The sequence below is a fragment of the Macaca nemestrina genome, chromosome 7 (genome assembly GCF_043159975.1).
Source record: "Macaca nemestrina isolate mMacNem1 chromosome 7, mMacNem.hap1, whole genome shotgun sequence".
In the NCBI taxonomy this organism is placed as follows: domain Eukaryota; kingdom Metazoa; phylum Chordata; class Mammalia; order Primates; family Cercopithecidae; genus Macaca; species Macaca nemestrina.
This window is the reverse complement of record NC_092131.1, coordinates 58,730,157-58,741,953: the sequence shown is the minus strand read 5'-3', so window position 1 is coordinate 58,741,953 and position 11,797 is coordinate 58,730,157.

Genomic DNA, 11,797 nt, shown 5'->3' with positions numbered 1-11,797 from the left:
CTGGTCATCAGATTGATAGCAATCTGAGGCAAAGTAAAAGTAACCCACAAAGCTCTAGGTTTCATCCAGGAAGTTCCTAGTCAAAGCTCAAACTCTAATGTGGAGGCCCCAAAGACAGGTCAGACTGAACCATTATTCCAAGTTTTGGCTAATTAGCACTTACTGAGAATTTAACATGAATGTTGTTACATATTCATTGAGTCCTCACAACTCTCCATTAGGCAGAAACTACTATTTTCCCATTTTGCACATTAGATGACTGAGATTTCAGTAATTTTCACAAAGCTAGAAGGCTAACTCAGATCTTTCTGACACCAGACTCTATATAAAATATCTCATGCAGGCTGGGTGCAGTGGCTCACACCTGTAATCCCAGAACTATGGGAGGCTGAGGCAAGTGGATCACTTGAGGCCAGGAGTTTAAGACCAGCCTGGCCAACATGATAAAACCCCATCTCTACTAAAAATACAAAAATTAGCCAGGTGTGGTGGCACACCTATAGTCCCAGCTGCTTGGGAGGCTGAAGCATGAGAATTGCTTGAACCCAGGTGGTGAAGATTGCAGTGAGCCGAGGTCACACCACTGCACTCCAACCTGAGGAACGGAGCAAAACTCTGTCTCAAAAAAATAAAAATAAAATAAAATAAAAAATCTCATGCAAAAGGTGAATTGGTCCATGATGAAACAATCTCATTATTTCTCAAAGCTGATTGTAGTTCAGGATTTGGATATTGTGACTATATGAATTGGCACTATTGTTTCCAGTCAGGTTCCTCAGGCTCAGCCAGCTCCCTGAATGCTTCTTCCACATAACATAATTCCAATTATTTAAAAGTGTAATCTATTTACAAACATCAATTGAGAACCTACTAGTACAGGAAGCTATGCTGGATTCTGGGATACGTAGGTAAGAACCAGACATGCACCCTGCCCTGAAGAGGCTCAGGACAGTCTAGTAGAAATAAGGTATATGCAAAGAATGAAATAAAAGTTTAAAAGGCACTGACAGAAAAAGAAAAGCTGGAAAAAGTAAGACTGTCTCCAAATCCAGGAATAAAGAAAAGGAGAGGAGAGAAGAGGACAAAAAAAGGATGAAAACAGGCAGGGGAAATAGCATGATCTGAGGCATATTAACAGAAAATAAGGGCTTTGGCTAAATGTAAATTATGTAAGAGACATGGGAAATAAATTTCCAAAAATAGGTTTCGGCCAGATCTTTAAAAGCCCAGATTTTTGAAAACTAAGGAATTTGGACATCATTCTATAGACCATGGCTAAAGAATTCAAACTTGAGGAGTTTAACCTTGTATGGTCCTAACCACATCGTATCTATGTTAATAAAAAACAATGGGGAAGGAGCAGGAGAAAATGGGGAAATGTTGGCCAAAGAGTACAAAGTTTCAGTTAGACAAAAGAAATAATTTCTGTAGATCTACCATACAGCACGGTGATCATAGTTAATAACAATGTACTGTGTACCTGAAAATTTCTGAGAGTAGATCTTAAAATATTCTCACCACAAAACAGTTAAGTATGTGAGGTAATATCGGGGGAACCAGCCCCCAATATTTCAGTGTAGGTTCTTTCTATTTTCCCTAAGTGTTTGCTGGCTGAGAAATAAAGAGAAAGAGTACAAAGAGAGGAATTTTACAGCTGGGCACCTGGGGGTGACATCACATATCAGTAGGACCGTGATGCCCACGTGAGCCACAAAACCAGCAAGTTTTTATTAAGGATTTCAAAAGGGGAAGGGGTGTACAAACAGGGAGTAGGTCACAAAGATCACATGCTTCAAGGTGCAAAAAGGAGAACAAAGATCACAATGCAAAGGGCAAAGCAAAGATCATAAGGCAAAGGACAAAATCAAAAACTCCTGATAAGGGTCTATGTTCAGCTGTGCATGTATTGTCTTGATAAACATCTTAGACAACAGAAAACAGGGTTCGAGAGCAGAGAACTGGTCTGACCTCAAATTCACCAGGGTGGAGTTTTTTTCCCAACCCTAATAAGCCTGAGGGTACTGCAGGAGACCAGGGTGTATTTCAGTCCTTATCTCAACCACATCAGACAGACACTCCCAGAGCAGTCGTTTATAGACCTCCCCCTAGGAATACATTCCTTCCCCAGGGTATTAATTATTAATATTCCTTGCTGGGAAAAGAATTCAGCGATATCTTCCCTACTTGCACATCTGTTTATAGGCTCTCTGCAAGAAGAAAAATATGGCTCTATTCTGCCTGACCCCACAGGCAGTCAGACCCTATGGTTGTCTTCCCTTGTTCCCTGAAAATCGCTGTTATTCTGTTCTTTTTCAAGATGCACTGATTTCATATTGTTCAAACACACGTTTTACAGTCAATTTGTACAGTTTAACACAATAGTGGTCCTGAGGTGATGTACATCCTCAGCTTACGAAAATAACAGGATTAAGAGATTAAAGTAAGACAGGCATAAGAAATTATAAGAGTATTATTAGGGAAGTGATAAATGTACATGAAATCTTCACAATTTATGTTCCTTTGCCATGGCTCCAGCTGGTGCCTCCGTTCAGGGTCCCTGACTTCCCGCAACAAGGTAAGAGATGATTAATATGTTAATCTTCTTAATTTAATTATTTCACGGTATATACAGATATCTAAACATCACATCATATACCATAAATATATACAATTTTTATCAATTTTACCATAATAAAGCTAGAGAAAGAGAAATAAATAAAATAAAAGCAATGGGCCCAATGCAAAGTAATAAATTGTAATCAAGTTTACTTGAGAGACATGCTGTTTACCCCGTGAGATCCTGAGAAGATATTCTGTCCAGACTACTCTTTGTTTTGTATTTTTTACTTCTGAACAACACTGTTTTTAAATAAATAAATATGTAACTATTACTGTATATAAAAAAGCTTTGATGACTGAAGAAAATTAATTACAAAAAGCCTCTCAAAACTCAGATGAACTAGTCCAGGTACAGTGGCTCACATCTATAATCCCAGCACTTTGGGAGGCCAAGGCAGGAGGATCACTTGAGCCCAGGAGTTCAAAACCAACCTGAGCAACATAGGAAGACCCCATTACTACTAAACAAATTAATTAATTAATTAAATTTTTTTGGACATCTTTACTTTTCAAAATCTGGGCTCTTTAAGATCTGGCCCAAAGCAATCTTTGGAAATTTATTTCTCATGACTCTTACATACTTTACATTTTAGCCAAAGCCCTTATTTTCTGTAAATATGCCTCAGATCATGCTATTTCCCCTGCCTGTTTTCACCTTTTTTGTCCTCTTCTCTCCTTTCCTTTTCCTTATTCCTGGATTTGGATACAGTCTTATTTTTTCCAGCTTCTCTTTTTCTGTTGGTGCCTTTTAAACCTTTATTTCATCCTTTGTATATACCTTATCCCTACTAGACATGCTAACTTTTTAATTAGTTAAGCATAGTGGCTGTGATCCCACCACTGCACTCCAGCCTGAGTGACAGAGATCTTATCTCAAATAAAAATAAAAATAAAAATAAAATAAAATAAAAACTTCTGATAAACTAAACACAGGCTGAATGGCCTTTAAAATACACATTGGAGATGGTTCATGGCAGAGTCTCACTGAGTTCACCATATGTTTTAAAATAGTTTGAAATATTAGCCCAACTAACTTTTGTTAGAAACCCCGTTGATCTCAAGAAAATAAACAGAAATGTATTAACTTGACACAAAAGTGATGCTGTTAGAAGACAACCCCACTTGGTTCGTATAAGGCAGCTCATTCTGACAATAAGTTTCACCTACATTAAGAACAGACACAGGTTTATCCAGGTCTGTATGTCCAAGGAAACATGGAAACCAGCACTACAAGCTCATTGCCAAGATGGGGGACATAATGAAGAGTGGCAGCATAGGTACATTCAATGCTGTATTCTAAAAGGAAATCAGAGTAAAAATAGTTTTCCAATGTCAATAATTTCCTATATGATGCTGCTTCTGGCTCTCTCTAGGAATGTTCTGTACAAGTAGTAGTCATATCCAAGTACCTTAATTTAGTTGTTTGACTGAGACAGAAATCTGTCTTCACTACAAAATAGAACTAGCCATTTATATATCCAGCATTCACTGCTTTGGGGTTTCTCCAGGGCTTCTAGAGCTTTAGTGAGTCTTTTAAATACTATTGATGATGATTACTAAATTGGTCAACTGACTAATGAAGTTGATTTATTTATGTATTTATTCTGAAACTTCATTGAGTACCTACTGTGGTTCAGGCACTGGATGCTGAGAATATAATGGTGAACAAGATAAACAATTCCCTCTCTCAAGGTTATATACAGCAGCAAAAATGACATTAGTGCCTGTTCTGTGATATGTTAAAAACTATGGGCATAGTTAGTTGGGGAGATACAGGGACAAAGAAAGGAGAAGGAAGGAAGGAAGGAAGGAAGGAAGGAAGGAAGGAAGGAAGGAAGGAAGGAAGGAAGGAAGGAAGGAAGGAAGGAAGGAAGGAAGGAAGGGAAGGAGAAGGGAAGTGGGGAGGGAAGGAGGGAGTGGAAGGAAGGGAGGGGAGTGGAAGGGAGGTAGGGGAGTGGAAGGGAGGGAGAAAGGGAAGGATAGGGGAGTGGAAGGGAGAGAGAAAGGGAAGGGAAGGGAGGGAGAAAGGGAAGGGAAAGGAAGGGGAAAGGAAAGGAAGGGGAGGGAAGGGGAGGGGAGGGGAGGGGAGGGGAGGGGAGGGGAGGGAACATATACCATGATATTGTCCTATCCTTAAGACTTTTTTTAACCTTTTTGGAGACACAAGACATAACATGAACAAAAGTGAAACATTAAAGACTTGGAAACAAAAATTTTGGTTTCAAGAATATCATCCAAAAAACTCACACATACACACACACACACACACACAGGTTTGAACTTCAGTATCATCTCAGTAATGTGTCAGCAGTTTTCCCTGTCAGCAAAGGAATTTGTCTGAAAAAGTCCTAATTAATGAGTCTTCTTTTGAAATCTGAGTTGAGATGCTAAAAGAGCTCTCCACGCTGGCACAAAGCAATTTGTACACATTTGAGAAATGATTCTGTAAAGAGAAACTTCAAGAACATCATTATATTTGGAGTGCACCTGCTGGGGAGCCAATTTTTGGACATTTTTAGATGCTACCTCAGCAGCCGATGAGGTTTGAATGTGTAATTATTGTATTTATATTCTTACACTCCGCAAAGTTCATTGTAAAATAGTGTCATTTTCCATATGGTTTTTGACCTGTCCTTTAGACCCAGGTCCATTTGCTTTTCTAGTGTGATGACTTTAAGTTGGAGATTGTGAAGCACAGAGTCAAGAAGATAAATAGAAGTTGCATCTCCACTCCAAGACAAAGTTCTTAAAAATGCAAAACTAATAACATGAGCTATTAGGATATATCTATGCTGAGTGAAGCACAGAAAAGTGATGTGGAGAGAGGTTGACATCACAGTTTGGGCTAAAGCAGTTTTTTCCACAATGTAGTTATGGTTCATATCACAATCTTAAGTATGAAATAATAGACCAATTTTTTCTTGTCTTAAAATGAATTTATTTAAACAGAGTACACCTTCTGACCCTATTAGCAGAACAGTCAACCTCAGCCATTATTGGAGCTTGCTGCACACTCTCACTCTTGGGGTCATGGAGATGTCTCGAGGTTTTGTGATGAAAAGAAGAGCACGTTGGAGGAGACCCCTCTCATGTTCAGTCCACAGCAGTTACTGCTGAGACGGCATGTTCCACGCCCATCTCCCTTCAAGTATGGCTGCTCTCTGATTCCTGATTTTGATTGGGGCATGGGAAGTCTTTGTGGGACGCTGAGAATTCGCAGCCTGTGTCAGCTTCCCTGCTGCTCCATGTCACCCTTTTCCCTGAGGTCTGGCCACCTATACCTGGTGCAGCTGAGAGCAGAGATCTGCGCTCAATATACCTTCCTTTCCTCTCTCCTCAATTTCTGACCAGCGTAATCCCCCCACAAAGAACTCAGGTTTCCAACGGGAAAAAAAAAATCCAGGAAGACAGATTGTTTTTTTTCTTTAAACGATCAACAAACCCTCCTTGATGGCAAATGAGTGTAAGAGCCCAGTAACCTGGAAGGAAATGATGAGCACAAAATCAAGGAAGAACCAAAACACAACCAGTATCTCAATACATCATTCTGCCACAATAAAATAACATCATTCGAACTTCAGGAGAGCTAGAAATAGATACGTTCCAGTAATGTCAGGATTCGGGAAATGCTTCTCAGATTTTTTTCCATTAGTCAATGCAAAATGGAACATGAATGTCAGAAGGGTGAAAGCAGCTCCTAATTTCCTCGTGGGAATAGAGATAGAATAAACAAAAAGACATAACTCCCTTCTCTCATTCACACAGAAAAGCATCGCAATTAACACAGACCAGAGCAGGCCTGGAGCTATTTTTCCTATTCAACAGCATGCGATGTGTTTACATTTCATTAAGATCTATATTCACACTGGTGATGACATGACAAAAAGTCCAGGGTTACTTTGCCCCTGAAGTAGTACCCCAATGTGACTACAGTTATTAGAGTGTTCAGGGATAGCCATCTGTGATTTCATACTAGAGATTAAGATCTTTGAGGAGAGAGGGATAGAAATAGCACCAACACGTCTAAACTCAAATTAGTACGTACACTTGCCAGATACAGCACAGAAAAAAATAATTAATGACCATTTTAATGTGAATTATGGATGTGTGACCTAGGTCACACGCTGAGTACCTATCCTCCAGTTCTGAAACTTTTTTGGGTAGGAGAATGAAATAATATCAAAAATATGATAATGTGAAACTGCCTGAAGCAAAATGACTGAGTTGGCTGTTTACCTGGTCTCTCCAGGTTTTCAGCAACAACCTCCAGAGAAATTTTGTCTTGGCTGATATGCAAAGTTGATGGAGCCAAGGTCCTGCCTTTAAAACATGAGCGTAAATGACATGCTGGAAGAACATTTGTGCAGTCTTCACAGACAAATTTCTCTCAGTGGTTGGCATTCCTATTTGCAACTTAATGAGTAATTGTTGAATGAATGGATGATTATGTGAATGAGTAAGTGAATGAGTAAGTAAGGCAAAGGCCCTTGGAATGAAAGCCGCTTTAGGGATTGCTTTTCACCAAAAGCAGAGTGAGCAAGAGAGAGAGTGCTGTGAGACAAAGATGAAGATGAACACAAGGGCCAGATAACTCAGCATTTGGCATGCCATGGTAAGGAGTTGGACTGTATTTTTGATAATATTAGAAGCTTCTGACGGATTTTTAGCAGCTCAATGATGTGATCTGTGCTTTAACTCTGAGTACTACATTTAGAATGAAACAGAATTGCAGTGGCATATACAGGACAGGTAGCGTGCTACAAAATAGTCCAAGAGAAAGATGATGGAGGCTTGGACCAGAATGGGGTTGACAAAGGAAAAGACAAGCAGATGGGTCCAAGACATTTTAGAAAGAGGAGTCAAGGACAACTACCAGATTTTTGTTTTAGTGACTAGAGGACAGGGAAACCATTAACCAGGATGGAGAGGACTGCATACGGCCAGGCTTAGAGAGGAAAATCAAGAGTCCAGTTTTGATGCTAAGTTTAACAGGCAAGTGAGGCATGCAAAGGGAGATGTTGAGAAGGCAATTAGAGATGAGTCCTGCACCCAGCACAACTAATTAGAGATCAAAAGCTTGGAGTGATCGACATAGACATGGTACTTAAAATCATGAAAGGATCAGATTACCTAGGGAGAGAGCACAAGCATGAAGAGGGTCCAGGATCCAGCACTGAGGGACTCCAATAGGAAGGGGCTGGCTAGAGCAGAGAGGCCAGGAAGGAAGAAAACCAAGACAGGATGGTGGTGTCACAGAAACCAAAAAAAAAGAGAGAGAGAGAGAGAATGTTACTAGAAAAAAAGGCACAAATAGCTACATGGAGTAAAGGAAGAATAATATGAAAAATGTTTCACTGGATTCAGCAGGAGTCATTGACTTTGATGAGCAACTCTAGCAGAAATCAGATTGCAACACAGAGCACAACGAGAAGAGATTACAATGTAGACTACTCTTTCAGGAAGTATATTTATACCTTCATTATTTCCATCAATTCTTTCACCTTTTTAACCCTAAAAAACAAACACTTCCATATTTGCCATAAAAATTAACAAACCACTTACAATGAAATAGCTTCGGCCATCAAAAGGATAAGATATCAGATGTGTGTATATATGGAAAGATGAAGGAACCAGATGTGTGTGTGTACCAGATGTATATATTAATATATAGACATAGAAAGATGAACAAGATATATAGTTAAATGGAAAGAAATTGAGGGTAGAAAAAGAGATAAAATAAAGAAAATACACATATATGTTTTAAAAAACAATATGTTGAAGAAATACATACCTAGCAAAGTAATAATTGTGATTATTTCTGAGGGCAGGAGTGTGAAGCATTTTCATACTTTGTGTCATACAAATTTTATACAAGTATAACTTATTTTTATAATTAGAGAAAAATAAGGTTTTTTTTTTTAGGACCATTAAAAAATGTTGTATCAAAAGAAAATACTCTTAACCCACAGGAGCTCACATTTACTGGGTCTATAAGGTGTGGCCTAAAAGAGCTAACACATCCTAACTGCTCTGCAGAGGAAAAGACCATCCATCTTTGCCACAGAGCAGCCGACTTTTGGTTGGGGCTCTTCATAAAACATCCTATGAAAAAATCTTCTAAAAGTCAGTTATAAACTTCCAAACTTTCCAACAAAGAAATGTGCTTTAGTGCAAAGTAGAATCTGACTTGAGAAGTGCCACAGATGGAAGACTGCCTTCAAACACAAGTTTAAATTATCTTCCTTCTGTGTCTGCTTTAATGGCAAGCATTTGATAAGTTTCTTTTTTCTAATACATTACCAATAAGTAATTTTAAAAATGCAATGTTTTTAAAGCAAGTCGGACAATTTACAACTGATGAATCAAAAGATCTGAAACTATGGTAACATGGTCAAAGTCAATATTAGCCGTGTTTATACATCAAAAGTGTGGATCTAGCCAAATGAACAATGCTCCATAGGGAAAAATGTTTTATTGACCTCAAGGGCAACAGTTGGTTTCCAAGAAGGAAATTTCATTACTTTGTGTTATGTGTTCTACTACAGATCCTGCTTTGTTGTAAACTTGTCATTTTGAGTCTGAGTTCTATATTTGTTGCTGAAATACAGGGGCAGTGAATCTACATGCTGAGAACCCAGAGTGGAAAGTGGTTTCCTTCCATTTGTTCTGACTCACCATCCAATCAGCACCAGTGACCTACTGAACTGGCATGAGGGAACACACATGAAGAGGAAGATACTCAATTAGATCTATGCCCTTCACAATCTGCAATTTGTCAGTCAAGCCACCCTCTAATTCATATCTATTCCTGGATACATAATCTTTCTGTTCCAGAACACATTGTCTGTTTTAGCTTTACAGTCCAAAATAGAATTGGCTGGCTTTTGTTTTATCAATTTGCAAAGTGTCTCTAATTTGCTGCTACCCATTTTCACCTTTCTTTTTCCTACCAAACATCTGTTCACTTTACATTTTTTTCTGATCATTCTATCCTAACATTCTATTCTAACATATAATTTCCTGACACTCTCAAAAACAAACAAAAACCTCTTGGGAGTCATTCATTCAATTGTTCACATTCAAGGTTATTATAACTCAATTTGGGAGAAATATAAAATCCAATTTTATTAATAATTTAAAGAGATTTCAAGCTCAAAATGTCCAACCCCCTAATTCTCAAATAAGAAAATTACTAAGGCCGCTAATATCTGGTGGCCTGATCAGAGCACACTAAGAGATGGCTCAGATCTATGACTGCTACCTAAAAAAGCACTGGAGACTTTTTTACATGTATAGGTCAGTAATAACAATGGTAAAGGCAGCATCACATTGGTTTTATATCACAATTATTTGGGACTATTTATCTTCCCCAATACATCATAATACTATAGAAAGCAGAAAGGATGGTGTGTTCATTTTACTCATAGCAGCACACCTTGGACATAGGAATGCTTAATAAATATTTGCCATCTTCAATGTGTTGAGTGGCTTTGTAGTTGACCTCCTGGTAACAAGATGGTTGCTGGGTAACTAGCATCACTTACAAACACAGCAATATCCAGCAGAAGAAGAACTGGTTCTTCTGGGTCACCTGAGTACATCTGAACCAATCATTTTTAAGGGGAATGGAGTCACCATGCCTGGTTTTATGAAGTCACCAGCAATATCTATGTAACACTAATAATGCTTTATAACAATGTGGGAGCTTGCTTGTAGAGACATATAAATAAAAATGCAAACTGCAAAGTTATGTGTACTTTACAATTCAACTTTATAAAATGTTTGCATGTATGCCAAAAATCTCTGAAATATATACCTCTTCAAATATATTTGCTTGACAGGATAAAGGCTCTTTTTCTTCTGCTGTCAATTTCTTCCTTAATATTGTCAGATTGTTTTAGAACTTTTTAAAAAATCAAGTGAACTTTAATATTCACATACATGGCCCTCTTTAATGAGACAAAAGTCTTTGACCTCTGATCTTCCCCTTCAGGACTGACTACCCAAGAGAAAGATGCCCCTCCCAGGGCAAATCTATTCCAGGAGCAACTGAGACAGGTTCCCCAGGTGATGAGCATTGACAGCAGCTTCACTTTTCTTGATGATGTCCAATGAGACTGAACTGAAGGTTGCTGAGATAAGTGGCAACACCTGCTATGTGTGGAAATTTGGGAAGGATGGCAGAGTTAGGGAGAGCTCTGAGTCATCCTCTGGCTCTTCTGTTGGCTTCTCAGACGCTGACTTCAAAGGATGATGGTGACATCCTGGAAGATGCCACAGCAACTGCACCCACAGTGTGGTGTGGTGTGATGGAATGAGAAGGGAGGAGCTTGAACTACCCAAGGAGCAGGTCAAATCAGGAGATCATGCCTGCTGGGACACATCATTGAGGGTGAACAAGCAAAGAAAAAGAGACCACAACAGTGAAATTTTACAGCATTGGCTGTTGGACAGTTTTCCAGGGTGGGAGGTTATACTGTGTGTTAGTTGTAAAATTTTTTTGTATAGGTTGTGGCCAGGAAGCTTGCAGTGAAAATAAGATGGCAGCCTACCAGTGCAGAGCAGGACAAACACTTTCTAGGGCTTATGGATGGGGCTTGCTCCAGTGAGCACTCCTAAAGAGACAGGTGCCATGTGCTTCGGAACAGCTCCCTCCATTTTCCATTCTCAATCTCCTCCAACGGGCACAGAGTACTGAGTGCTGAATCTATTGAACTAGTTTACTTTGTAATAAACAAAGATTTCCATTTTGACTTTCTGAAGAGATTTTTATATCATATATAAAAAATAATAAATTGTAACCATCAAATATCAAATAATCATTATAGATGGCAAGTAAACATGTTCAGAAACAGTCCATTGACCAAATAATCAAAGAAATATTAATTAAAATAATACAGAATGTTTTTCATTCATTATACTAGAAAAAGTATTTAACAATATTAAGTTGAGGAGAAGGAGAAGTGAAATGAAAATGGATACACTAGTGCCATGTAAATTAGAATCACCTTTTATAGAGAGTAATTTAGCATACAAACAAAATGAACATTTCATTGGAACCGGCAAATGTATTGCAGAAATCTAATTCAAGAAATAACCGAAAAAGAAAAAAAATCTGTAGACCCAAAGATGTTTGTCATAGTTTTCTTTATATTAACCTAAATATAAAATAATTGGG